A 27032-nucleotide genomic window follows, 5' to 3' on the forward strand; every position below is an offset into this window, starting at 1 on the left:
AACAGTGCTAGCATGTACTAAATGAGTCTATTCTTAATTATAGCTAAGTTCCAATTGCTAGATATTGGCTTTCTGAGCCCCCATATTCACTTTGGGGTGCTTCATTATGATTATAGCTTTTGGAGCAAGGCACACACATAAGGACAATAAATACCCTTTTTGGAGCTGTGATAAAGCAGTCTAGCAACAATTTATTCTCAGTTCGGTTTTCTTAGTCCATTATTAAAAACTGTGTGGGAATATCATAAAGGTATACTTCAGTACTTTGTGTACAAAAATACTTGTTAGAGCTAAAGTCTCACTAAGTCCTTACAAACACTATATATAAATGGTTCATAGCTCCATTTCAGAGAGTGAAGTTAAAGTTTGGAGCTTGAACCAAGACTGCTTGGTCTCTGATCCCTCTAATCTACTGAATAGAATTGCTTTTGGTCAGCCTTTGAACATGGGCTTGTTGCCTTTTTTCCTGTTCAATCTATTCTTAGCCTTTATTTAATTTTGTGATATTCTCTAATGAATGTTTGGGGGTTTTGGGGAAGTCTCAGAGGCAAGAAGCAACATGCATGCAAGTGTGAGACCACTAATTTGATCCCACATATTCTGAGTAAAACCCTTCAGCACCCCTGGTGCCACAACTGAGTGTGTAATCATCACTCATCACTCCAATACAGCCAGGTGTATATGCAAGCAGCACAAGTAAAGATGTGCAAACACCACAGCCAGCATTCATGTTTGCAAGTACTACAGAAGTGTGCGTCCCTACAAGCACCGTAGAGTAGTGTGAGCACTGCAGCCAGCTGTGGCAACCCTGAAGAATGCTATAACCTTGTGTGTGTGTGTGTGTGTGCGTGTGTGTGCGCGCACACACAGCCCCAGTCATTACAACAATACGGAGTGAGGTGAGGGAGCAAGGTTTAGCTGCATCACACGTTTCTAGTTTATATATACCCCAATATTTTAAGCAATTGGCTTATTTGCTAATTTAAGCTCTGGATTCCTGTTATAATAAATTCTTTACACAAATTTAGGAAAGAAGTAACATATATCAACTATCATGGTTTGATATTTGGTAAGTAATTCAAGTTATCTGGACATTATGTACTTTATGATTATATTATTTATATACATTTTACATATTTATTTGTTTATTTGGAGGGTTGGGTCACACCCAGCGATGCTCAGGGTTCCTGGCTCTGCATTCAGAAATCACACCTGGCAGGGTTGGGGGACCATATGTGATAGAACCTGGGTCTGTCTCCAGTCAGCTGCATGCAGGGCAAACGCCCTACTACTGTGCTATCTCTCCAGCCCCCACATTATATATGTATTATTATGTGTATTTCAATTACCTACCTCTCATTCTTTGCTGTTATTGTGTATTTCAAAATTTTTTCAAAATTGTCCCAGATTTGTTCAGTGGATGTTCTTTATATATATATTTAAAATTTATCTAACCTAATTTTTTTTCATTTTGGGGCCACACTTGGTAGTGATCAGGGCTTCTTTCTGGCTCTGGTTCAGGGATCTGGTGGCAGGCTCAGAGTGCCCTATGGGATGCCAGGGATGGACCAGCTGCATATAAGGTAAATGCCCCGCCCACTGTACTATCTGCCCCCCCCAACACAGGTTTCTTGATAAGAAGCAATGATTCGGCTCTACAGAGCACATTCAATACAAACCAGGAATCCCAGTCTCCATTTAAAGGACCCAGTAGCAGTGCTTTAATGCTAGCTTTTTGCTTGCCTTTGAAAATTCCCCAATTTTTTTTTTATGAGCCTTTTGATCTTCTCATAACAAGATGTTCCAGGCTCATCTGGTTAATCCAGGCCTTAGTCCAATCATGAGTCATTTTCCTAAGGAATCCTGGACACTTTTATACACAATATAATTTGGAGACATTATTGGGTGCTAAATGTACTCTTATACTAAAGTATGATTATTTCTCTTTCAGTAGAATGAAGGGAGGCTATATCTACATTTATATGCACATTTGTAAATATATAATCTTCATATAAAAAACCCACACATAAATGTGGGTATATACCCTTTTATATAAAAATTTAAAACAAGTTTATATCAACTCCTCAAATTCTAATTACCTCAGAGTTCACTCTATTATTACTTATTTTCATATTTTAATTCTTATCCTCAATAATTAGAAACCTAATAAGCAATAAAATATATTGTAGTTAATATTTTTTGCTCAAGAAGCACTTTGTTCTTTGTTTTTTAATGGTCAGTATCTTGTAAATTATTTTTTTCATATAGATATTGCTCATTTTAGGAAAAGTATCTTGTGGGAGGGGTATATTCAGTCCCTACAGTTTTATCTTAGCTGGAAGCAAAGATCTACTAATGCTTTTTTGATGAGTTTTTTAAGTCTTGTTATGAACACCTTCTGCACAGGCATATTATATGATAAAGCAAGTTTGGTGTTTAATCTCTCAAGCATACTTTCTGAGACTCATATTTTATATTTATTTGTTAGATTATTTGTTCAATGAATTTGTCCCTCACTAGACTGAAAGTTCAATGAGATATGGCATCAGTTTTGTTTTGTTTTGCTCGTTATTGCTTTTCCAGTTTCTAGTTCATACATTTTGTCCATCAGCAAATGAGTATATTTGTATGTCAGCCCCCATCCACTTTTGGGGTGCTAGAGAGATAGAGTACTTGACTTTGCATGTGACTGACTCAAAATTTTTTTTTTTGTGTGTGTGTGTGGTTTTTGGGTCACACCCGGCAGTGCTCAGGGGTTATTTCTGGCTCCAGGCTCAGAAATTGCTCCTGGCAGGCACAGGGGACAATATGGGGCGACGGGATTCGAACCGATGACCTCCTGCATGAAAGGCAAACACCTTACCTCCATGCTATCTCTCTGGCCCCCTACCTCCATGCTATCTCTCCGGCCCCCTGACTCAAATTTAATCTGAAGCACCCCATCTGCATTTCCTCCTTAAGGTCCTACCAGGAGTAAACATTGAAAAGTACTGGGAGTGACCATCCAAAAATCAACAACAAAGATAATTTATTGGAAATTTAATAACAACTAGATTTGATTACATTATATGCTTTTACAGTGAAAATCCTGTGACACTTCTATATATGTCCAATCTACCAGTCATGGAAAATGCTGGAAAAAGAACATTTTTGAACTGGACTTGAAAGACAGTTATTTGTGAGGAAAAAAAAAAAAAAGACTAGTTGCTGGTGTTCTGGCATCTGAGCCCCAGATTCTGTAATATTTAGCACTTCTCAGAGTGAGGCAGCCCTAACGTTTTATAGGGTGAATAGTGAACTGAGAAAAAAATGGGTTGCTATAGAACAACATAACCTAATGAAAGAATCCTGTTTTCTCTTTTGAAAAAATGTCAAAGGTTCTCATTAGGGAAAAGGAAATATGGGGCAGTATTCATCACATAGGACCATATCTAGATTGTTCACTGTTGATACTTCAAAACATCAACAGGAAAAAAAAAGCAATGATTCAGTCAAGCAAATATAAACTTTCTAGATTTACTATAATGAAGATAATATCTCTTATAGTTTCAAAACTGTAAAATCTGAGAAAGTATGAGAGACCAAATATATATGCAGCAAATAACCAGTTAGAATTCTGTAAAATTCTGCAGGACTCTTACCCAAAATCTCTGAAGCCACAAATCCAGGAAGCCAAATCATTATGTCTGTAGTAATTAGTGTAAAAATAGTCGTGATTTGAAAAATGATAGCAAACACCCCTAGTTTTCCATATCTGGCTAATTTAGGATCAGCAGAGAACCCCAAATACACCTCTCAGATTAGTTTTAGAGGGTTTCCTGCTTCTTCTTAGCCTACCTTTAGTTTCTTGCTCATGACAACTTCAAATCAGAATTTATCTGAAGCCTTTAAACTTTTCTAAAAACCTATCTATCTATCTATCTATCTATCTATCTATCTATCTATCTATCTATCTATCTATCTATGTTTAAAAATCCATTTACTATTTAATAGACCTAGAGAGAGAATAAAGGGGTCAAGGAATTTACCTTGCTGGTTTAATCACTAGCACTGCATCTGGTTCCTTAAGTACTACCAGGAGTGATCCCTGAGTGCAAAGCCAGGAAGGAGTAAGCCGAGAGTCCCACCAGGCATATCTTTCCTTCAAAAATACCCAATGAAATATAATCAATCAAAATAAAAACCCATTTATTAATTCTAGTTATTTAGGTCATGACCTTTTCCAAAATGTCTAAAGCTTTCTTTCTTTTTTTGCACTTAGTCTCTATGAAAAACAAAGGATAGTGGTTAATTTCTTTGCTGGTACAAGTACTGAATCAATAGTGTCTGTTCTCATCTAAGTTCCCTGCCTTAATTTCCACAGGTATTTATGAAGTGTTTGCACTGGGATTTCAAGACAAGTCTTGAAAAGTAGGGACTAATTGGAATGGGCAGAGTGTGACATAATACTTTGGAAGGCACTGAGATGAGGTACTCACTTGATGAGAAGTTGTTACCCTCGAAACAAAAGGTGTTTAATAGACTTTCAGTCTATTGTCCAGGTGCAGGTATATTCTGGAGCAAAGAGAATGGCTATTTTAGTTTGGTCTCAGTACTATTTAACACATGGAGAGAAATGTAAGTCTGGTCCAACTGGTGAACAATATGGTGGTAAGCTATGTTGCTTTCAACAAACTGAGACTGATGCAAGATTTCTTCAAGAACCACCCCTGATTTTGTTCCTTATCTCAGTTTCCCAATTAACCTGGCAAAAATATTCTTAGCTATTGTCCTCTTGTACTAGTCTACAGAATGCTCAACCTGAATTAGTCCTTCAATTTGTGATTAAACTTTTGATGCTGTTTTCAGTAGCTTCAGGGAACAATAAACTCAGAAGGGTGCTGAGGCCAAGGGAGGATGTAGAAAGAAAAAAAACCAAAAAGCACACGATTGACTGGCAAAGTCCACTAACAGTGTAACGTGCTGAGAATTTAAACTTTATAGTTACATCTTAAAATGAATCTGTACTGAAGTTTAAACCTACATATCCAGCTACCCACTGGGAAAACTTATCTGGAGACCTGACAATCACATCAATCGGTACATGTCTGAAATTTAAATTAGAATTGCTAATTGATTTATCTGAGGGGCCTCATAATCCTTGTCAGCACAATGTTCCAGGCAACCATTACCATGGTTCAGATTAATACTCAATTCAAGATAAACACTCTGCCATCTGGCAAAAATAAAATTTACTCTGATGTGGAATTAAGGACATAGCAATGAGGATGAGAAGTTATGGGATGATAGAAGCTCAAGCTCTTAAAATCTTACCTGTTCTCGTGATTCTAAGTATAGAAGTACTATCTGTGATGAAGATTTAACCAGTTATACATAAAATTAAAAGAAACAAAAAAGGAGGGTGGATGTGGCAAGGTATTTTGTTGTTGTTGTTTTGTTGTTGTTGTTTTTTGGTTAGGCACAGTAAATGTTGGAGAAAATGAAAGGAAATTTTTTTGGCCTAAAAGGTACTACTGAGTAGTTGTACATTCTATGGGTATTTTTGCAATTTGCTTATATATTCCTTAGCTGAGAGGTTTTGGAATTGTTTCAAGAGTTTACAATAAATAATTATTGATGGATTTTGAGTGAGCATAGATATTTTATTTCGCTTGGTAAATATCAAGAAATAGGATACTGGGTCATCTGGTCACATATATATTGAATTTTATAAAACTCAAAACTTTTTCAGAATGGTGTTCTATTTTATATTTCCCCTAATAACATGTGAAAATTTTAATTGTCCCACATCCTATTCAGTATTCGGTTTTATGAGTTTTCAATAAAAGCTATTTTGTTATTTAAAGTTATTTAAACTACTACTTAAGTCAGTTAAGTTGTTCCCCTTCTCTCTCTTCCCTCTGAATCCTTTGATAATTGAGGAATAAGTCTGTTCAAAAGCCACCAGTGAAGGTAACCTGGATGGTGTCCCATGAGAATGAGACTAAACTTAGGGGTGTTCTAGGAGTGAAGAAGCATACAGAAAGTAAAGATCTGGAGCCCAATTGGAGTGAGAGATGTCTCAGCAAAGGCAAGACAAAGCAGGGTTAAAGGCAATGAGGAAGGAGACATGCAAGGCGGAAAGGACAGGATAGTAGCAGCTCAAATTTTCAGAACACAGCAAACTGCTCCCCACAAACCATTCTATTAAATATATAGATGTCTCTTGTTGTGGGTTTGATAATTAAATGTCATTCATTTTATTATTTAACTAACTACACTGAGAATTTGTGTGTGTGTGTGTGTGTGTGTGTGTGTGTGTGTGTGTGTGCGCGTGTGCTCATGTTGTATCTTCTTTGGGTAAAGTGTCTTTTCGAATATTTGCCCATTAAAATATTCAATTCTGATTGTCGGTGTTAGAGAGTTCCTATTATATATTTACCACAAATCTAGTGTCAGATATCTATATGGTTGACTAGTATTTCTCCTAGTCTTAGCTTGACTTTTTGTCCTTTCAACTGTGTTTGTTTTTAATTTTTTATATTTATTTATTCTTATATGAACTGAAAATTGTAGCTTTTAGTTTTATTTCTTTAATTTGTATTTTATATATTAAAAGCCAGTTATATAAACAATAATAGTTTGATTATAAATGACACATTTGTGCAGTTCTCAAATTTTCTCATGGTGACACAAACCATGAAGAAATTAGATAGTTTATGCTCAGGGAACCAAATTAACATCATGACAAATGAGACTTTACTTTAAAATTTATTTTTAAAACAGAACTGAAGGCTTTTAAATTTAGTAAAATAGGGCTGGAGCTGTGACGCAGCAGTAGTGTGTTTGCCTGGTACGTGGTTGATCCAGAATGGGCCATGGTGCGATCTCCTGGCGTCCCATATGGTCCCCAAGCCAGGAGCAATTTCTGAGTGCATAGCCAGAAGAAACCCCTGAGCATCACCAGGTGTGGCAAAAACACTTTTTGGTAAAAGAACAGCTTTTATATTCATGAATTAAAATGCCTCAGTGACCTTTAAATTTCCACTTACTTATTCATCTGTGTATTTATTTTATTGAGCACCTATGAAGTAAGCACTGTTTTCTAGATAGGACTACATATAATTGGTGAATGGGAGATAGAGCATTTGAAAAGAATACAACCAACAGGGGTCGGAGAGATACCATGGAGGTAAAGCATTTGCCTTGCATGCAGAAAGTCAGTGGTTCGAATCCCGGCATCCCATATGGTCCCCTGAGCCTGCCAGGAGCGATTTCTGAGCATAGAGCCAGGAGTAACCCCTGAGTGCTGCAAGGTGTGACCCAAAAACTGAAGAAAAATAAGAATAAAACCAATAGATTATAGCACAATGTGTTCAGAACTATGGTTGTCAGATGTACAATATAAACTATGCTTCTATTTTGAACATGTAGTGGTTTAGTCATTTACCTCAGTTTACAATTCTGTGTTCGATTTGACTTAAGGCTTATATATCTCATGGAGTATTCCAGGAGTGTAAAATTGGTATGCTTTCTTTTTCTTTTCTTTTCTTTTCTTTTCTTTTCTTTTTTTTCCTTCCTTCCTTCCTTCCTTCCTTCCTTCCTTCCTTCCTTCCTTCCTTCCTTCCTTCCTTCCTTCCTTCCTTCCTTCCTTCCTTCCTTCCTTCCTTCCTTCCTTCCTTCCTTCCTTCCTTCCTTCCTTCCTTCCTTCCTTCCTTCCTTCCTTCCTTCCTTCCTTCCTTCCTTCCTTCCTTCCTTCCTTCCTTTCTTTCTTTCTTTCTTTCTTTCTTTCTTTCTTTCTTTCTTTCTTGAAGCGAGAATACCCAGAAATGCTCAGGTGTCACTTCTTATTCTGCACTCTGGAACTTCTCAGGGCCTGTAGGGGATGCTGGAGACTGAATTCAGGCCAGTAAAATGCAAGGCAAATGCCTTACTTTTTATACTATTTCTCTTTCCCCTGATATAAGCTTTCTTAATTTTGGCCGATACACAATGGGCAATAGATTAGCGGTCAATGAATAAATGAAACATTTGCCACTGAAGTATACAGAGAGGAGGAATTGCTCATTTGGCCCTTGGCAGCTTATAAGCCTTCATTAACAAAGGGCTTTATTTAAAATTGTAAATCTTCATTGCAGTAAGTCTTGAAACAAAGGTTGGAACTTATTGTTGGTCTAGGGCAGTGGTCGGCAACCTTTTTTTTTTTTTTCAACTGAGCCAAATCTCGCCAAAACCACGATTGAAATTTATTTTGAGAGCCACACTGACAGAAGCTAGGAGCAGAGTCCTGACTCCTGGAGCAGCCACCCGGCACACAGAAGAGCCAAATTAAAAGTAAAATAGCTACATGTGGCTCGAGAGCCGCAGGTTGCCAACCACTGGCTAGGGAATGAGGGTAAGAAAAAATCCAGATCTCTTACCTATGGACATATGGAATCATATTACATATATGGGATGGGCAAAAATTATAGCTATCAAGAATAAAAAATTGCAGTGGGCTAGAAAGAAAAAAAAGGAAGAAAAGAAAAATATAATAAAAAGAAAAGGGCTAGAGAGATATTTTGGGGGTTAAGGCTTTTGCCTTGCATGCAGCCATATTTAGTTCCTTTCTGGTTTCCCAAGCACTCCCAGGAATGATCCCTAAACACAGAGCCAGGAGTAAGCTTTAACATTACTAGGCATGGACCCTAAACAAACAAACTAAAGGTGTAATGGAACAGGATTATATAGGAGTGTGTGGAGAGAGGAGATGAAGCCATCATAAAAGACTGATATGGGTGGGGTTGGATTGAAGCTAGGAAAGGAAGGGCTTGCCAACCAACAGTTAAACTTTGAAGTCAAAATCAAGTGAGTTAGGCAAGGGGGTTAGCTGAATTATACTAGCATTTAAGTGACAGAGTCAAAGGTGATTCAAAACTTTGATTCTGTCACTTTAAAGGTAAATCATCAGAATCATTTTTTATTCTTTAATTATGATTGAAGCAAGATTGTAAGAAATTTTTCAGACTAAAGCATTGTACTTTAATGTATGTAGACATGCCATGTGCACTTGGATTACCATCCAAGTCGCTTTGCCATCCACCAGCTTACAACGGTACCTTTCTCATAGTGAAAGCCAAGTGGGCAGTAAAGTGAAGACTTGAGACTTTTGCCAGTGATAAGATAGAAGAAATATGGAGGTGATATAGGTCTGAAAGCTATTCTAGGGGATAAAATGTATGGGACTTTGTAATGAGAAGCAAAACATAGCATAGAGGATGATTTTATTATTTTAGCCCTTCTGATGCCTAAGTAGTAGTATATGTTCAGAGCTATTGTGTTTAAACATGTTTCCCCCTGATAAGTATGACCAAGTCTTCTAGAAAACATTAGTTAAAGCATAAAGAAATCTAAAATGTCGGGGCCAGAGAGATAGCAATGAGGTAAGGTGCATGTCTTGCATGCACAAGGATGGTGGTTCGAATCCCGGCATCACATATGGTCCCCCGAGCCTTCCAGAAGCGATTTCTGAGCATAGAGTTAGGAGTAACCCCTGAATGCTGCCGGGTGAGACCCAAAAACCAACCCCCCAAAAAATATCTAAAATGTCATCTATTATCCCAGCACAGATAATTCATGCAACATTTCAAGGAATATCCATCATTCTTTAAGAATATATTCTGAGGGTCTGAGAGATAATAGAGGTTGTGTGCCTACTATGCACAGATATGGCCCCAAATTCCCCCATATGTTACCACCCCCCACATATATTTTAAAAAGAGATCCTAAGATTCTTCCTCCACCAGAAACTTAGGTTCTCACAAACTTCAGTTTGAACACAAACTATATTGACTAAACCGTTAGTTGAGTCAATAGACAAGGAAACAAAAAAAACTAGGCACATGTCAAGAAACTTTGGAAGAAAAATATCCCTTCCCAGGAAATGAAAATTGTGGCAGCAATATCCATCCAGGACATCTCCCAGTACCAGAATCTCATGGGCTGTGGGAAGCCACCCAGTCAGAGGTTCAGTTTGATGATTTCAGCTTCAGCTCATGCAAAATGCTAGTGCTGCAGAGTCCAAGCTCAAGAAATCCTTTTTTTTTTTTCTTTTTTGCATAGAGGAACTCTGAGCGGGCTTTACCCTGTGAACAACTATATGAAAAACATTCCTAACAAAACAAACAAGTTTCATTTGTTTAACAGCTGGGAGCTGTTAGCCAAGTTATTAGAGCCTTTCCAATATAAAACGGAGGTGGGGAGGGGATCTATTATGTGGCAAGGAAGTAGATTTGGAAAAAGAGGTGAGGCAGGAAGATCCCCAGGAGGCCTGCCAGTATACATGCTTGAAGAACTAAAAAAATGTGAAGAGGGAGAGGCATCAAAGATGTACCAAAAGTAGCCGAGCGAACCGCCCCACACCACCACCACCCCTCACCCGAAGGTGGCCCTACAGGAGGCAGTGGCTGTGTGCAATCTCGGGCCCCTCCTTGGGCCGACTCTATAGTCCTTCTAGCTTGCATACCCGACATCATGCAAGAGTACCCCTAGCGATTGATGCTCAGATGGGGGGGGGGTGCGGGGGCTGGATTGGGGAAGAGGCGTGGCGTGATCAGCTTCTATTCTGAGGTTCCGAATCGAAGAACACTGAGTGTGGAACAAGATTTACTAGGAAGACATCAATCAGGGCTCCAACAGAGGCTTGGGGGGGGGGCGAGTGAGGACTTTACTTGGGGAAAGGCTCTGGCCCACAGGTGGAAAATGATGCCTGGCTTTCTCCAACAGCATTCACAAGGAGATTCCCACTTTCCCTCCAAAACCAGCTCCTCTCGCCTTTCCGCCACTCCACCCTTTCCTCTATCTTGAGTCCCGCAGTCTAGGTCTTGTATTACAAATGCTAAGTGCTGCAGGTCCACCTTAGGTTTGGAGGTCCACACCTAAGGAGTGCTTAGGTGCAAAGAGCTTTATGGAGCCCTAGAGGTGGCAAGATGTGTCTGGGGACCATTTCACACTGCTACCCGGGTCATCCTATTTCATTGCTTGCCCGATTGAAATGGGGGCGTCGCTTTCAGGAAGGAATCAGTTCAAATCTGGACCAACAACAGCTGGTTCTGAACGCTCTCCCACGATAGGTCTCAGATCCGCCAGGCTCTGCCCGCGATCCTCGAAGGCCCCTTAGCTTCCAGGGAAAGCTTTGAGTCCCCGCGCTTCCTTCTAGATACACCCTGCCGGAGTTCGCACACTTGGCTCCCGGGCTGACTCACAGAGTTGGGAAGGTGGGTGGGTAGTGAGCGCTCGACCAATGAGAGCGCGGATGGACGGTTAGACTCCGCCCCTTCATCAAACTTCCAAGGTTCTGATTGGTCGAGCAGCCTGGCGGGCTGCCCAAGGCTGCGGGCGAGGCGAGTGCCTTTTGGAGTGGGCGTGCCGAGCAGCTAACTCGAGTGGGCGTGGCTAGTGTCCTTTATAGTGGGCGTGGCGAGCAGCCAGCGCGAGTGGGCGTGACGAGTGTCTTCTATGGTGGGCGTGGCGAGCAACCAGCTAGAGTGGGCGTGGCGAGTAGCTAGCTCGAGTGGGAGTGGCGAGTGTCCTCTATAGTGGGCGTGGCGAGTACCCAGCTCGAGGGGGCGTGGCGAGTAACCAGCTCGAGGGGGCGTGGCTCGAGCCGAGCTGACCCGCCCCGTTCCCTCCCCGCGGCGCACCTCCTTCCTTTCCTCCTCCCTCGCTCCCTCCCGGGCTCTCTCGGTCTGGAGCCGCGCGCTGGCGGGGCTCTCTGCATTGCACGCTCGGGGGGCGCCGCAGTGTTCGTGGGATGGGGCAGCGGGCTGCCGCTGGCGGCCGGAATCCGCGCGCGCGCAGCCCGGGTGAGTAGAGGCGGTTTTCCCCGGAGAGCACAAAAGGAGCTGGATGGGGTTGGCTGGTGCCAGCCTGGACCAAGTGCGTGGGGCGGAGTGGGCTGGATCCCCTGCAACCACCCGGGGCTAGGACAGATCTTCCAGGGCTGGCATTCTTGGACCGAACTCGCTCGGGTGGGGTTCCACCGGTGCAGGCTGAGCCAGCACCCACTCTGCGCCCCGGCTGATCCAGAGGGGTGTGTGTGTGGGGGGGGGGGGGGTATGTGCATGCGCCCCTGTAGCGCTAGCGCGCAGACGGTGGGCTGGGACAGGTCAGAGCCGCTAAGTTCCACGCTTGGAGGAGTCTCTTAATAAGAGTATGTTGCCCCTCTTTCCCGGGGGGCCCCCAGCACGCCTTCCACCTGCAACTCGTGCAACCGGAGGGAGTTGGCGGGCTGCGAAGTGGCAGCGCCCCACATGTTGCTGCGGGCCGGGTGGAGGGACGCGAGGGATGGGTGGGGTGGCCCTAACCCGCCTGCGCCCACCTAGAGCCGCCGCAGCCCAAGATGGGGCGACATGTGGCTCCCCTGGCCACGGCAAGAACGCGCCAGAGCCTGGCTGGGAGCACCCACCGGGGCGACCAGGCGTGGAGGAGGTCAGCTGTCACACTGCCCAAGGGGCTTGACTTCCTCTGCTAAGAGCAATGGGGTTGATGGTGTCCATTGGGTCTATTTGCGCCTTAAGTTCTCTCTCTCTCTCTCTCTCTCTCTCTCTCTCTCTCTCTCTCTCTCTCTCTCTCTCTCTCTCTCTCTCTCTCTCTCTCTCTCTCTCTCTCTCTCTCTCTCTCTCTCTCTCTCTCTCTCCCTGACCACTCCCCCGCCCCGCACTTTCTCCCCACTTTCCCACATCTCCACCCCAAACCCCTCCACTAAAGACCCCACGTTTCCATGGTCCTAAACTTGATCTTTGAACATGCTTAGCAACCCAAGCGCAATCTTTAGCATCCTCAGTGTCACAATCATTTGCCTTATCCTAGGATTCTTAAAGACTTGTTTCAATTTTGGGGGGGAAAGCAGGAGTTAAGTGAGGGGTGGGGTAGATCTTCTGTAGTGAATTGTTTGTACATGGCGTTGACTTCAGCGCAGACGACAAACGCATATTTCAGCTCCTTCCCCTGGTAACCTCTCCAAGATGTGACCTCCAAAATTCAATTTTGTTTGTGGGAGGCTAAAGGAGTTTAGATTCTCCCGGGGAGGCTTATTTCTTGTTAAATTGACTTACGGTGTGGCATAGTCTCTGCTCAGCTCTGGCCAGCCATTGCAGACACTGCGATATTATTATTCGAGCAATTCCCCTCAAGCCCTTTACAATTGCTTTCGATGGTGAGGAACTCTGAGGTAGCCGCTTAAATTTTACATCTGCCCCCTATTTCTCTGGAAGACGTTAATGGTTACTGTATATGTGTACCAAGTTTGCTGAAGATATTTGTGCAATCGTCCATGAAATGGCTTAACACACATTTATGTTAAACCCATTTAAATGTAAAGCATCTATCTGTTTTCAATTTGAGTTTCCACCTTGACCAAAGGCACCCGACTAAAACAGGACTTAAAAGAGGCCTCCTTGTTTAAACTGTGGTTTTTACAGAACTCCAGCAAGAAGGGGACACAATAAGCTTTCTGAGCATGTAGGCACACAAAACTGGTTTAAAAATAGTGAATGAATTCTTTGAATGAAAAACATCAGAAATGCTTGGTGGGGGGATAGATCTGAAATCTGGGACTATATTTTCTTTCTTTTGAAAAAACTTTTATTTATACATTTATTTATTTTGGCTTTTGGGCCACACAGAAGGCACTCAGGGGTCACTTTTGGCCTTGCACTCAGAAATCGCTCCAGGCAGGGTTGGGGGACCATGTGGAATGCCAGGAATCAAACCCGGTTTGTCCCTGGTCAGCCACATGCAAGGCAAATGCCCCACTGCTGTACTATCGCTCTGAACACATGGGACTACATTTTCAAGTTGTTGACTGTGTTTGTATGATGACTATTTATACATGGAAAGTAAAAAAAAAGGGTGGGGTGGGGATAATATAGCAATTAATGAGAAATTAAACAAATATAGCTTAGACAGCAACATTCTGTACAGATTCTAGAAACCTTGAGATCTACTATTAAAGTGTCTGGAGGAAGTCATAATTATCATCACTCCCGTTTTATAGGTGGCATAACTGAGGATCAGCAATTAAGTGCTTTCCCCTGGAGGAGAGCAGAGATCTGTTGTTTCCCAATTTTTCTTTCCCTTCCATCTTCACTACCTCTCTCAATTACTTCCCTCTTGCAGGGGTACATACATCTCTGTTGTCTTCCTACTTTTATTTTTTGTGTCTTTTTCTAGTTTTCAATCCACAGTGTCAGGACCATTGTATGTATGTATACCATTTCCAAAAATGCTTGCTGTGTTTTAAATAACACTTATATCCAAGGGAGGTGTGGGCTGAAGGAGAAAGGAGAAAACTACTAATGCTTTTAAGTAACTACATTTTTCAAAGGGAGTACATTATTGTTACTACAGGATTGTCATACAAATAACCAAAACTCGAATGATATTCTAATGGTAGTGTTTCAGGCAAAATATGAGCAGTAGTGGCAGAGATATTTGAGAAATGCATAGGTCATCACTTTATAAGAAGAAACTCTTTGTAAACTCTATAGAGAATTACAATGATACCCTAATAAATGATTATTTCATTAGTTTCATTCTTTAAAAATTGAAATAAAAATTAATTAATGTAGAAGCTTTATGGGGAAAAATCCTACTTCTCAAAAGTTCTGAAATCCTCATTAACTGTTGTGCATATAGAACAAAACACATTGATGAGAGAAATGTTTTTTAAAAGATAATAAGGAACATCCAGTTATTAGAAATCCATCATTTATGATATTTTCCTGAAAAAACTATTAATCACAATATATTATGTATTTTAATCAAGATGAATAGAATTGCTTTTCTTTGCATTAATTGAGATAGGTACTGAATTTATTACTGATAAATTCTGTGGTCTGTGAGATGCAATACCTGGCTTCATATACACTGTTAAGGGATTTTAGAAAGTGGTTCAAGCATCTCTGTGCCTCAATTTTCTTATGTTAATATGACTAGCAGGTAAAGTTCTTCAATTTATTCATGCAACAATATTTACTAAGTACCTACTATGTGCCAGTGCTACTCTAGTTGTTAGAGATTCCAGGCCAAGGTAGGTTAGCCTCTACTGTCTGAAACTTAATGATATGATGCATATAAAGTGCTTAGACTGGATCTGATACCTAATAGGAGCCTTGTGATTAGTAGGTGTTGTTATGCCATGTTTATTAAGGATATATTTACTGAATTCTGAGTAGAAACAATTCAGATTGGGACATATCATATGGAATTACACATATACTTCAATTAGGTTCAATTTAATAGTCTAATAGGAGAGGGATGAAGGGATGCTAAAAACAGTAAGTATGCATTCTGTTCTCTAAAAGGGAACAGAATTACAGACATATTAGAGATAAACAGAAATATTTTAGGGAGGTTTTCTAAAAAGTACTCAGAGGGCCATTCCTGGTGAGATGATACTTCTCTTAGGTGTAGGTCTGATTTATCTATGCTCATACCTGGTGTGTACTGTTTGGCTCTAGACCAGTATTGCTCTGGACAGCACTGGATGAGGAGGGTAGGAGACATGGGAGACTGGGGATCGAACTTGGGTTCTGACATAAACAAATATGTGCAAAAAGTGGGCTCTTTGAACTGTCTTCCCATCCTCTCAAAAGAAACACTGAAAAAATGAAATTATTCATAATAAAGGAATATATAGAGTATGGTAATCCAAATGTGATGAGAAAAATAAGATCTTATGTTTAAGCTCTCTGATACCCTAAATACAAAGAAAATAATAAAAGGAGAATGCTTACTGAGATACATTTAATGTGAAAGGAAGTTTGAAGGTCAGATTATTAAATTGTACTGAGGAAGGGTGACAGATCATAGGAACACTAAAAATGAGACAGCCAAAACTGAATTTGAGGAAATCCCTGCAGTGAATTCCCTAAAAAGGTCTCAAAAATCTCTTAAATGCTGTGAAATGAGAACTGTGGAAAAAATAGCTTTCATCATAGCAACCCGAGACTCAGAGATAAAAGAACACAGGTAAATGAATTCTTTGAGCTTCTGCTTTTGCAAAAATCACATAGAAGATAATAGAACAAGAAATGGAAAGTGCTCAGTAAAATCCAGATCTAAACAACAGGTAGATAATGAAATCCTTAAGATCAGACGGTCATCACCAAAGTATATGGAAGAGCTGTAGTGTTTAAGTGACTGCTCTCTGGGGAGTTGAGAGATGAGGTCTCCTTCAGGAAATGGATCTCAGGGAGGACCTTATAGTTACTAGTCATATCCATTTTCCTATGGATAGCTAGAACATCAGTATTCGAAGCAAACATAGATTACAGCGAATTCAATTTATTTTGGAGAAAGGAGGAATACTGTGTTAGAATTAAAGAAGAAAATATGTAACTGAAGTGTTGTCAAAAATGTAATTTTTAATTATTATTTTTTTTGTTTTGTTTTGTTTTGGGGGCCACACCCAATGGTGCTCAGGGGTTACTCCTGGCTGTCTGCTCAGAAATAGCTCCTGGCAGGCACGGGGGGCCATATAGGACACCGGGATTCGAACCAACCACCTTTGATCTTGGATCGACTGCTTGCAAGGCAAACGCCGCTGTGCTATCTCTCTGGGCCCATTATTTTTAATTTTTAAAAGGTCTGGAAACCTTACTTCACTCCATACTGAGTACTTTTTTCTTTGACCAAGAAACAAGAGTAGACATACTTTTCTGAGTAGATAGACTTTTCAGGAAGTATTTGGGAATGGTTTAACTTTTTATAAATTATATGTAGTACTAATTGGCAAATAAAAGCAAAGCTTAGGAGTAACTTCAAAGGAAACAAATGGGAATAAAAATAATAGAAGATTAGGGGCCGGGTAGGTGGCGCTGGAGGTAAGGTGTCTGCCTTGCAAGCGCTAGCCAAGGAAGGACTGCGGTTCGATCCCCTAGCGTCCCATATGGTCCCCCCAAGCCAGGGGCGATTTCTGAGCGCTTAGCCAGGAGTAACCCCTGAGCATCAAACGGGTGTGGCCCAAAAAAAAAAATAATAGAAGATTCAAGTAAAAATGGAAGATTGAACATAAATTTACTTGGAAAAACAATTCAAAACTATATTTTATTTTGTAGTTGATATTATCCTAATTTTTTTTATTGTGGACAAAGTGAATTACAAATCTTTCACAGTGATATTCAAGCACATAGTAATAGTGAATGAGGGGCATTCCCACCACCAGTGTTGTCCTCCCTCCACCGCTGTTTTCAGCATGCATCCCACTTCCCCACTTCTACCCACCCCATAATGCTAGTGCAAATGTTCCCCCCATATATAGCTTGATGTAGATTGGGTATTGTTTCTGTTGCCGTTGACTTTGGATTTCGTATTCAAGTCTGATAATTTTTATAGAAAGTGGCTTTAAATTCTTTTCCCATCAGCTTCCATATAAATAATAATCTCCCCACTCTGTAAACAAAGTGTGTTCATTAAATTAAAGCCAGTATATTGTTAAAAGAGTACAATATAAAATTCTGTATTAGTGTAGCACCTTTTAAAATATGTTTAGTTAGGGACAAGAGTGATTATACAGCCAGTTGGGCATTTGCCTTGCATGCAGCTAACCTGGGTTTGATCCTTAACATCCCATTAAGTCCCCTGAGCCCACTAGGATAAGTCCTGAACACCACTGACCACCCTTCCACACACAAGAAAACTCAAAGGAAATAAAAAGTTGTAGTCGAGTAAACTCATTTAAATCCTATTTGCTCTTCATCTTTCTATAAGAAGAAATGTACTAACATACTAACAGTGACTGCCTTGGGGGTATTATGGAATTATAAAATATTTTATTTGATTATTTTCTTTTTTTAAAGTTTTCTCTAGTGAATCTGTATTACTCTTATAAGAAAGGGTGTTTTGATTAGATGTCATAACCTCAGATATCACTTTTAGTATAAGAAAGGATCACTTCACAATTATTTTTATGATTTCTGTGTACCAATTTGTGGAAAAAAATGTACCTTTTGGGGCTAGAGGTAATATAGCAGGTAAGGTGTTTGCTTTGCATGTGCCAGCCCAAATTTGAATGCCACAAGCCCTATCAGGAGTGACCCCTGAGCCCAAAGTACCACTGGATGTGGGGCATTATAGAAGGACGGAAGGAGGGAAAGGACAGGAAAAGAAGGATGGGAAGAAAAGGGAGGGCCAAGGAGAAAAAGGGAAGTGAAGGCAAGGAAAGAGAAGAAAAGTGATAGTACTGCAGCCCTTATCATTGAATGTTAATAATAGAAAATCCTTTGTAGAAAACTGGGATTTATAGTTAAGATCACTTAATAAGGTGTATGGTTAAAATGCTTTTTAAACATTTTGGGAGCGGGGCCGGAGAGGTGGCACAAGGGGTAAAGCATCTGCCTTGCCCGAGCACTGCTAGGTGTGTAGCCCCCAAACAAAACAAAAAGAGCTAACAAGAAGGGTTAGACAGCAGAAACCAAACACTTAGGTGCATAGTTCCAAATATAGTGAACTTGGATTTGCTTTTGTGAATAATAAAAAATAAAAGGAACAACCTGACTAGAATTGAACACATTTGTTTATATTTGAAAGCAAAAATCTCAGACAGATTTTTAGACAGATTCTTAGAATCTTAGAATTCTTAGAATCTTAGACAGATTCTACAATAAGTCCACATGTAATATGGTCTAAATTAGTTCTTGGCCACCTAAAGTGAAACAACATATAATGTAGGAGGTTCTCAAAAATTGTGGCTCAATGTCAGCCTGGATTTCTCCTCAACTTTTAAATGAAATAACCTTCAGCAAAATTATGTTATTTAAGAATTTCAGTAATATGCTCAAAGACTAGATAATAGCCCTAATTCCTGTTCTGCATACCCACACCTGCTCACTCTAATATTACTTTTGCCACAAGAGGGTGCAAGTCAAAATTAAAAGTAGGTCAAGAGGGGCTGGAGTGGCAGCACAGCTGTCAGGCATTTGCCTTGCATGCAACTGACCCAAGACAGACCTGGGCCCAACCCCTGGCACCCCATCAGGTCCCTCGAGCCAGGAGCAATTTCTGAGCACAGAGTCAGGAGTAACCCCTGAGTGCCACTGGGTGTGGCCGAAAAAAGCAACCCCTCCCCAAAAGAAACAAAAGAATGCCAAGGGCTAGAGATAGAGTACAGATAGAGTACAATGTACTTTCCTTGCATGCTGCCAAACTGCGTTTAAAATTCGCATCCCATATGGTCACTGTTAGTGATTCCTGAGTGTAGAGCAAGATGTAAGCTCTGAGCACTGTGAGGTGTAGCTCTAGAACCAAAAAAAAAATAATAATAATAGGCAAAAAATATTCAGGTGTACACATGAATGATTGTCATGTAACAAACAAGTTGTTAGTCAAAATTGAACTACTATGTACAAAATTGAACTATTATCTTTTGATAGATACTTTAGAAACCATATAGGTAAGAAGTTTTAACTCAGGGTCATCTTACTGTTACTGCCATTTTTTGAATCATGAAGTTGTTACTTGAATGGTCAAACCATTATCTTTAAGACTATTAAATGATTACTGCATCTGATTAGTAGGATTTTGGTGAACATTTTCCTAAACATGTTAATACTTTTATGATACTTTTACGCCATAAAATCAACAAAAGTAAAGACTTCATTATTCTCATGTCACTAATCTCCTTTTTTTATGAGGGGGGAGCCACACTCGGTGACACTCAGGGGTTACTCCTAGCTATGCGCTCAGAAATACCTCCTGGCTGGGGGGACCATATGGGACTCCTGGGGATCAAACTGTGTCCTAGGCAGACGCCTTACTGCTCCACCACTCCGACCCTGTCTAACCTCTTTTCAGTACCAAAAAGCATAAGTGAACAAGCATATGTTACTTGATACCAGCGAGTCATCTAGAAATAAACCCTTTTTTCTAAAACAATTTAGATTATGCTTATTTGTACTTAAAATAATGGCATTTATTACTATGCACATTTAATTTCTATGACTTTTCAGCTATACTACTCCCCATGATTATGAGAGGTTACATGAATTTTCTTTTAGTAGAAGATTAGGGACGGAAGCTTACTTGCTATATATGTTAGTTAACAAATATGTGACCTTGGGCAAGTTATTTAGTTTCCTCCAGTTTAACTGGCTAACATTAACTAGATGACTGACCTTTAGGAAGTCAGTCACCCACAGTCTGATTCAACTATAAAATCAAGGGGCTGTAATAATTAAACTTTAAAGTCTCAGATAAGTAGGAAGCAACACTTTTTTTTGACATTTAAAACTACCCATTAATGCTGATATGATAAAATAGTTTTAAGCAATTGAAAGTGTGGCATAAAGTTGGTATATAGACCAAATAAATTAGACAATGTTCTTGGGTTCTTAGAGCATAAGATCTATAACCAACAGCATAAAGGATCTTGCCTATTTCCCTGAAGTTTGTTCTTTCATTGCTATGCAGATTTTTACTATTCTTTGGGTTTATTATGCATACAGAATACATTAAATTTCTTGCACGTGGAAAACCACTTTCAAGTCTTCTAAAAATATCATTGACTGCCTTACCTGCGCTAGCCTAGGAGACGGACCGCGGTTCGATCCCCCGGCGTCCCATATGGTCCCCCAAGCCAGGAGCGACTTCTGAGCGCATAGTCAGGAGTAACCCCTGAGCGTTACCGGGTGTGGCCCAAAAACCAAAAAAAAAAAAAAAAAAAAAAAAAAAAAAAAAGAAAAATACTGACTTTCATAGAAGTAATATTTTGCACTATTTAGAATCTCTTCGAACAAGATCAAAGGAAGGATATTAGAAGTACATGGATTTTCTTCTATGTATAAATTTAGAGCAGACTTTCTTTCATGAAATTCTTTCAGTTTGTCTTCCCAGTCACTCAATGGAGTGAATTTGCAGAAACATTGGCAATATTTCTATATTTATAAGTTGTTGGTTGTATGTGTCCATCATCATCTGTCATCACTAGTATCCTTTTATCTATTATTTCCAAGTGCACAAGCTTTTTTTTTTTTTTTTTTGCAATGCTAGAGGTGAAACCAGAACCTCATATGCAAAGCAAATGATCTGCCTTTGAGCTGTCTCTCAGCTGACATTTTTTTTTATCCTTTAAGACCCAGATCCCCAAGAAGTTTTTCTGATGATTCCTTTTGCATTGTAAATTGTACTGATTCACTCATATCTATGGTTTGAACCTATATACTGTTTTTCACATTTCAGCTTATTTACATAATATTTTATTTCTCTGGGGTGAATGCATGAGCTTATTTCCAGCATACATTAAGTCTTCAGTATATATGTTCAGTAGAGAAAACATTATAAAGATGTGTGTGTGTGTGTGTGAGAGAGAGAGAGAGAGAGAGAGAGAGAGAGAGAGAGAGAGAAGAGAGAGAGAAGTTCCAAAAGATGGTTCTACAGAGAAGGAATTCATTTTGTAGTTCATAACAGTCTTTAGATGGCTATGAAGAGTAAATAAAGACCACAGTTGTGACCACTTTCCTCAGAAGTGTTGCCTTTGTTTTCTATGAATCTCTCACAGGTCTTGAGCATCCTTGGGAATATACTCTACATTAGTATTTCTTGATCCCAGAAAATTTCAAGGGGACCACATATGAAAATCACTTAATTGGTAGACAATGGCATGAGACTAGCAAGTCAACTAATAGGAGAGCTGGGCCACAGGAAGGAAATAAGGTTGGAAATTTGCAGTGCTGGAAAAGTATTGAGAAACACTGCTTTATACTCTAGCTACCATTTTTTTTAATGTTTTTGTTCTATGTCAAAGAATAGCAACACTGACAATAGAAGATGAGCATTTTTATTTTGTTGGAGTTCATGTTGGTGAACTGCAACCAGTTCATAACTCCCTGGTGCTACTTATATTGGAGGAGGGGACTTTGGACCCACAGCTCATGGTACTCAGGGAATATTTCTGAGTCTGTGGGCATGGGGTGTTGAGGCAATGGTATTGAGGCAAGCATAGAGTCAATCACATGCTAGATGCCAGGAAAGAACCTTAGCACCTGTAATAGCTCTCAGCCGCATTTTAAGTCAGCTAGATATGACTATAAATTAGAACAGTGGATTGGAAAGAGCTGGGAGTTATCAAGAACTAAAAAGACTAGACTTACCTAATTTTCAGCTTAAGAAAAGCACCAATCTAGGGCTAGCGATAGCACAGCAGAGTAGGACTCTTGCTTTACAGGTAACCAAACCAGGTTTGATCCCCGGCATCTCATATGGTCCCCTAAGCACCACCAGGAGTGATCCCTGAGCACTTCTATGTGCTCCCCCCCAATTAAAATAGAATAAAATAAAAATAACAGCTCTAAAGCCAGTATTTCACAGGGCTTTTTGCATCTTCTAGACCCTGAGTTCAGTCTTTGACAATGCCTGACCTCTCACTGTGGGACCAAGTATTAAAATGCCCCCAAGTCTCCCATGCTTTACTTGGTAGAGAAATAAACAATTATAAGTTTGGAAAGCCCCAGTCCTAATTATCTGTGTTATTCTTTTCTATGATATGGTTCATTAAAGTGTTTTTTTTTATAATTTTTTATTTTGAATTATGAGAACAAAAGATGCAAAGAAAGAGGATAAGGTAAAGTTACAGTGGAAGGACAATCACCCATAACATAATTCTCAGAAGTCCCCTTGCTGGTATCTTAACTTTGAACTTTCAGCCAAAGAAAGTTAAGATAAATAAAACAGAATCCATGTGCAATTACTTTGTCCCTCAAGTTCCCAGATTGTAGCACATTATAATATTTCTTAACAGCACACAAGGCAATCTAAAGCCATCAAACTTACATAACTCCTTAAACATTAGAGGCATAGTATTTTTTACATTTCCATGTACATGCATATTAGCTTAAGTTAACCTCAAATTTTAAGTGGGTGCGTTTTAAGGATTAGAGTCAAAGGAGCACAGTAAAAACGGTGTTAGAGTGGCAATTGTTGTTTGCATAGGCCCACCAAAATATGAGAGGCATGGAAAGGAATAACCTTGGCCTAAATACAAAGAGATTCTACCCCTGAAGTTTCCTGGCATAAGACCAGCTCTAGGCCTCAGGCAAGTTATCGTTCGATCCAAGACATTGTCCGTAGCGCCAACACACTTATCACACAGTCTCTGTTGTTGGTATCATGTTTCTGTATTAAAGATTCTGGAATCTGCATGTCCTACATTGAAGTCATGATGTGGAGTGCCTTCTCGTTTCACCTCACCATGAAAGGGCAATGCAGGAAGCCCTGTCCTGTAAGCAGGTTGTTGTTGTTAAGTCTTCTCAGTGTTAAGGGAAGTCTCCTTTGAGCAGGACGATGTCTGAGCAGTGGTAGGGTCTTCCGTGGTAGAGGATTTCTTCCAGGTGATGTTATAGACAAACCTCACCATTAAGGGGCAATACAGCAAGCCCTGTCCAGTAAGCAGGTCATTGTTCTTGTTGTCTTCTCAGTGTTAAGGGGTGTCTCTTTTGAGTAGATCGATGTCAGAGCAGCTGTAGGGTCATCCCTGGTACAGGAATGCCTCCGGGTGATGTTATATACAACCTTGGATGTTTTGTAAATGTCTTCTGTAGATCAAGGGGTAAATGGAGAATGCCCATTCTTCTGAGGCCTGTGCCAGGTCTTTATGTCAATGTTCAGGGTGTAAGGTCTCATTGCACTACAAGATTTGTGTGTTCCCATTTCTATTAGATAAGAACTTATTGGTATGTATAGTATTTTCCCATGTTAGTGTGCCTACGCAAACAAGATATAAAGCCACGTGGTGCTATCAGATATATGGGGGCATAAGAACATTTCCAACAAGACCCATGACTTGGTTCAAACATAAGTATTAAACTGAGGGATTCTTTCACACCAAATTCCATATTGAGCAGTTCACAAAGAGAAGATAAAAAACATGGGGGGGGGGGATCATCACTGTATAAGAAAGTATTCAGCAAAAGTTATAGCCGTCAAAGAAAACACCCATAAAATGTTGAAAAGATATGTGTCCTTTTTATGCCTTTTAAAATAGTTGGGTGGGTGTTAACTCCAGGGCACCACTTTGGTCAGTGACTTAGGACTCAACAGTACTTAAGTTAGAAAGGGTAAAAAAGGAGTAATGATGATAGGAGTTAAAGAAGTTAAAGAGAAATATGAACTTATGAAGGGGTATGCAAAAGGGCAGAGTACAAAATGGACATTCTACATACATAAAAACATAATTCAATGATAGTGAGTACTATTAATGTTTCTTGTGAGAGTACTATTAATGTTTCTATATAGACATAGTCTATATTTTGAAAATATAGACTGGACAGAGACTACCAGTGCCAGCCAAACCTCCTCCTGCTAGACTCCCGGCTCCCAGGAAGGAGAGATCCTTCAAGAAGCTGGGAGACCAGAAGTTCAGAGCCCTACCCAGACCCTCCCTAAGGAGCTGCATGGGTAATGGGGGAAGGCCTAGGGTACCTTCAAGCTCCACCAAAGGACCCAACTCACCGGCTTGCCCAGGCATGTGGCCCGGGGAAGCCCTGGAGATCTGGAGCAAGGCGGTAGAGGGGTGCTGGGGTTACCCAAGTCCTGCACTCCCACTAGGCCTGGTCAAGCAGGCCTCTGGCATGGCGGGGGCCTGCCAAACCTCCTCCTGCTAGACTCCCGGCTCCCAGGAAGGAGAGATCCTTCAAGAAGCTGGGAGACCAGAAGTTCAGAGCCCCACCCAGACCCTCCCTAAGGAGCTGCATGGGTAATGGGGGAAGGCCTAGGGTACCTTCAAGCTCCACCAAGGGACCCAACTCACCGGCTTGCCCAGGCATGTGGCCCGGGGAAGCCCTGGAGATCTGGAGCAAGGCGGTAGAGGGGTGCTGGGGTTACCCAAGTCCCGCATTCCTACTAGGCCTGGTCAAGCAGGCCTCCGGCATGGCGGGGGCCTGCCAAACCTCCTCCTGCTAGACTCCCGGCTCCCAGGAAGGAGGCATGGCGGGGGGCCTGCCAAACCTCCTCCTGCTAGAATCCCGGCTCCCAGGAAGGAGAGATCCTTCAAGAAGCTGGGAGACCAGAAGTTCAGAGCCCCACCCAGACCCTCCCTAAGGAGCTGCATGGATAATGGGGGAAGGCCTAGGGTACCTTCAAGCTCCACCAAGGGACCCAACTCACCGACTTGCCCAGGCATATGGCCCGGGGAAGCCCTGGAGATCTGGAGCAAGGCGGTAGAGGGGTGCTGGGGTCACCCAAGTCCCGCACTCCCACTAGGCCTGGTCAAGCAGGCCTCCGGCATGGCGGGGGCCTGCCAAACCTCCTCCTGCTAGACTCCCATTAAAGTGTTTTTAAAGCATCTAAGGATTTTGCTTATTTTTATCTATGTCTTGCAATTTTGATACAGCAAATATACTTTGATATATATATATATATATAGCAAATGTGTGTATATATATATCAAAATGATATATCCTCTTATTCAATTAGGATAGGGAGAAAATATGTTGAAATATGCTATTTTTGCTATATACTTAACTAGATGGCCTGTGGTTGAATTATAGTCAGTGGCATATTGGTCAACTAGACCATTAGAAGTTGAAGGAATGTAGAGATATGAAGATAGCTATTTTGTGAAGAAATATGTATGGTAAAAGAAATGTTGGTATCTTTATTTTGCACTATTTTTTGGGGGGCATATTTGGCAGCACTTAGGAGTTACTTCTGGCTCTGCACTCATAAATTACTTCTAGTAGGCTCAGGGGATCATATGGGGTGCTGGGATCAAACCCAGTATCAAGGCAAATACCCTACAAGCTGTATTATCACTTCGGCCCCTACTTTACACTTTTAATCTCATTTTTCATCATACCATTTGCTAAATTACCAACCATCAACTAACTGCCAGATTTTGACTAAGCCAGTTAACTTTGAACATCAGTTTCTGTATTTATAAAATGATTCTGCAAAACCAGCACTTCTAGAATGGGCTCTGCCAGAGAAGCTGGTTCTTATATTTAGGAGAGAACAGGTCAGCTAGCTAGTGCCATTTCTTTAATTATAGGACTTTTCAGAGCTTTTAGTAAGTGATTGTTCACTCTTAATGTCTAAAAGGAGGTACCCTAATTCCATGAATTCCAGATCTGTTTGATAATGCTCCTCTTGAGGGCCAGGCTAGTGTTCTGAACCCAGTGACTTGTAAGCCCTTTTCACCTGAGAAATCTTCATGTGGCCCTGGGTAAATAGGTATATAAAATATGCATGCAAAATAAATAATTTATTGTAACCACGAAGAAAACAATGGTAATTGCTCCCAAAGTTACTCAGGAGGTCTAAGAACCACTCCTGGTGATTCTTGGCCAATTTGCTTGCAGTTCAGTGCTAGAATTTGAGTTTTCCAGGATTGATCAGGCTGCTGTGGTGTTACTGTTACTGTATACAGTGATACTTATGGTCCATGTAGGGCTGAGAATTGAACCAGCTTTGGCTGCATGCAAGGCATATATTTAGCCCCTGTAATTGCTCGCCAGCCCTTATCAAAAAATTATTTTAAAACAAACATTTTAAACATTACATGAGCCCATGCAGGGCTTTGATGCACAATTTAAGAATCTAGGCTTTAGACAACATCAAGTCATAAGAAGTCAAACAGAGAATGAAATTCTCAAATATACATACATACATGTGCCCTAAAAGAACTATTTTCATGAATATTTCATGAATATGAAATAAGCTTCAGGAAGCTTATCAGACAATCTCACTGGGTCTGTGTCTGTCTCTCTCTTTCCCTCTCCCTTTAAAATATAACCAATGGAAATGTTTTCATTTATAGAGGAAATAACATTAAAAATATAACTTCTAAAAGCCCCAATTTTTTGTGAGACATTTTTGAGAAAAGCAGTATGATGATCATAGAATAATAGAAAGATAAAACTACTGAGTATATTCCAAATATTTTTCCAATACTTTTTATCTCTATGAGCACAGAAGATGTATAGCACTCTTTGCCTTCCTAACACCAATCTTAGACTTTCTTTTTGGCTCCCTCCAAGTTGATGGGAATTTAACTTAATTTGATAGGGACCTGGTCAAAGCTG

The 27032-nt window shown here is 40.5% G+C and overlaps 1 protein-coding gene across 1 annotated transcript in view; it reads left to right on the top strand.

The window, feature by feature from the left end:
• Positions 1–11703: 11703 nt before the first annotated feature.
• The window catches only part of LYPD6 (LY6/PLAUR domain containing 6), a 140111-nt gene continuing 124782 nt past the window's right edge, over positions 11704–27032 (top strand). The window contains exon 1 of the mRNA XM_049773048.1: positions 11704–11822. The gene's annotated coding sequence lies outside the window, so the exon portion shown is untranslated. The remainder of the gene's footprint in view (positions 11823–27032) is intronic.

Source organism: Suncus etruscus, chromosome 5 (genome assembly GCF_024139225.1).
Source record: "Suncus etruscus isolate mSunEtr1 chromosome 5, mSunEtr1.pri.cur, whole genome shotgun sequence".
Lineage (NCBI taxonomy): Eukaryota > Metazoa > Chordata > Mammalia > Eulipotyphla > Soricidae > Suncus > Suncus etruscus.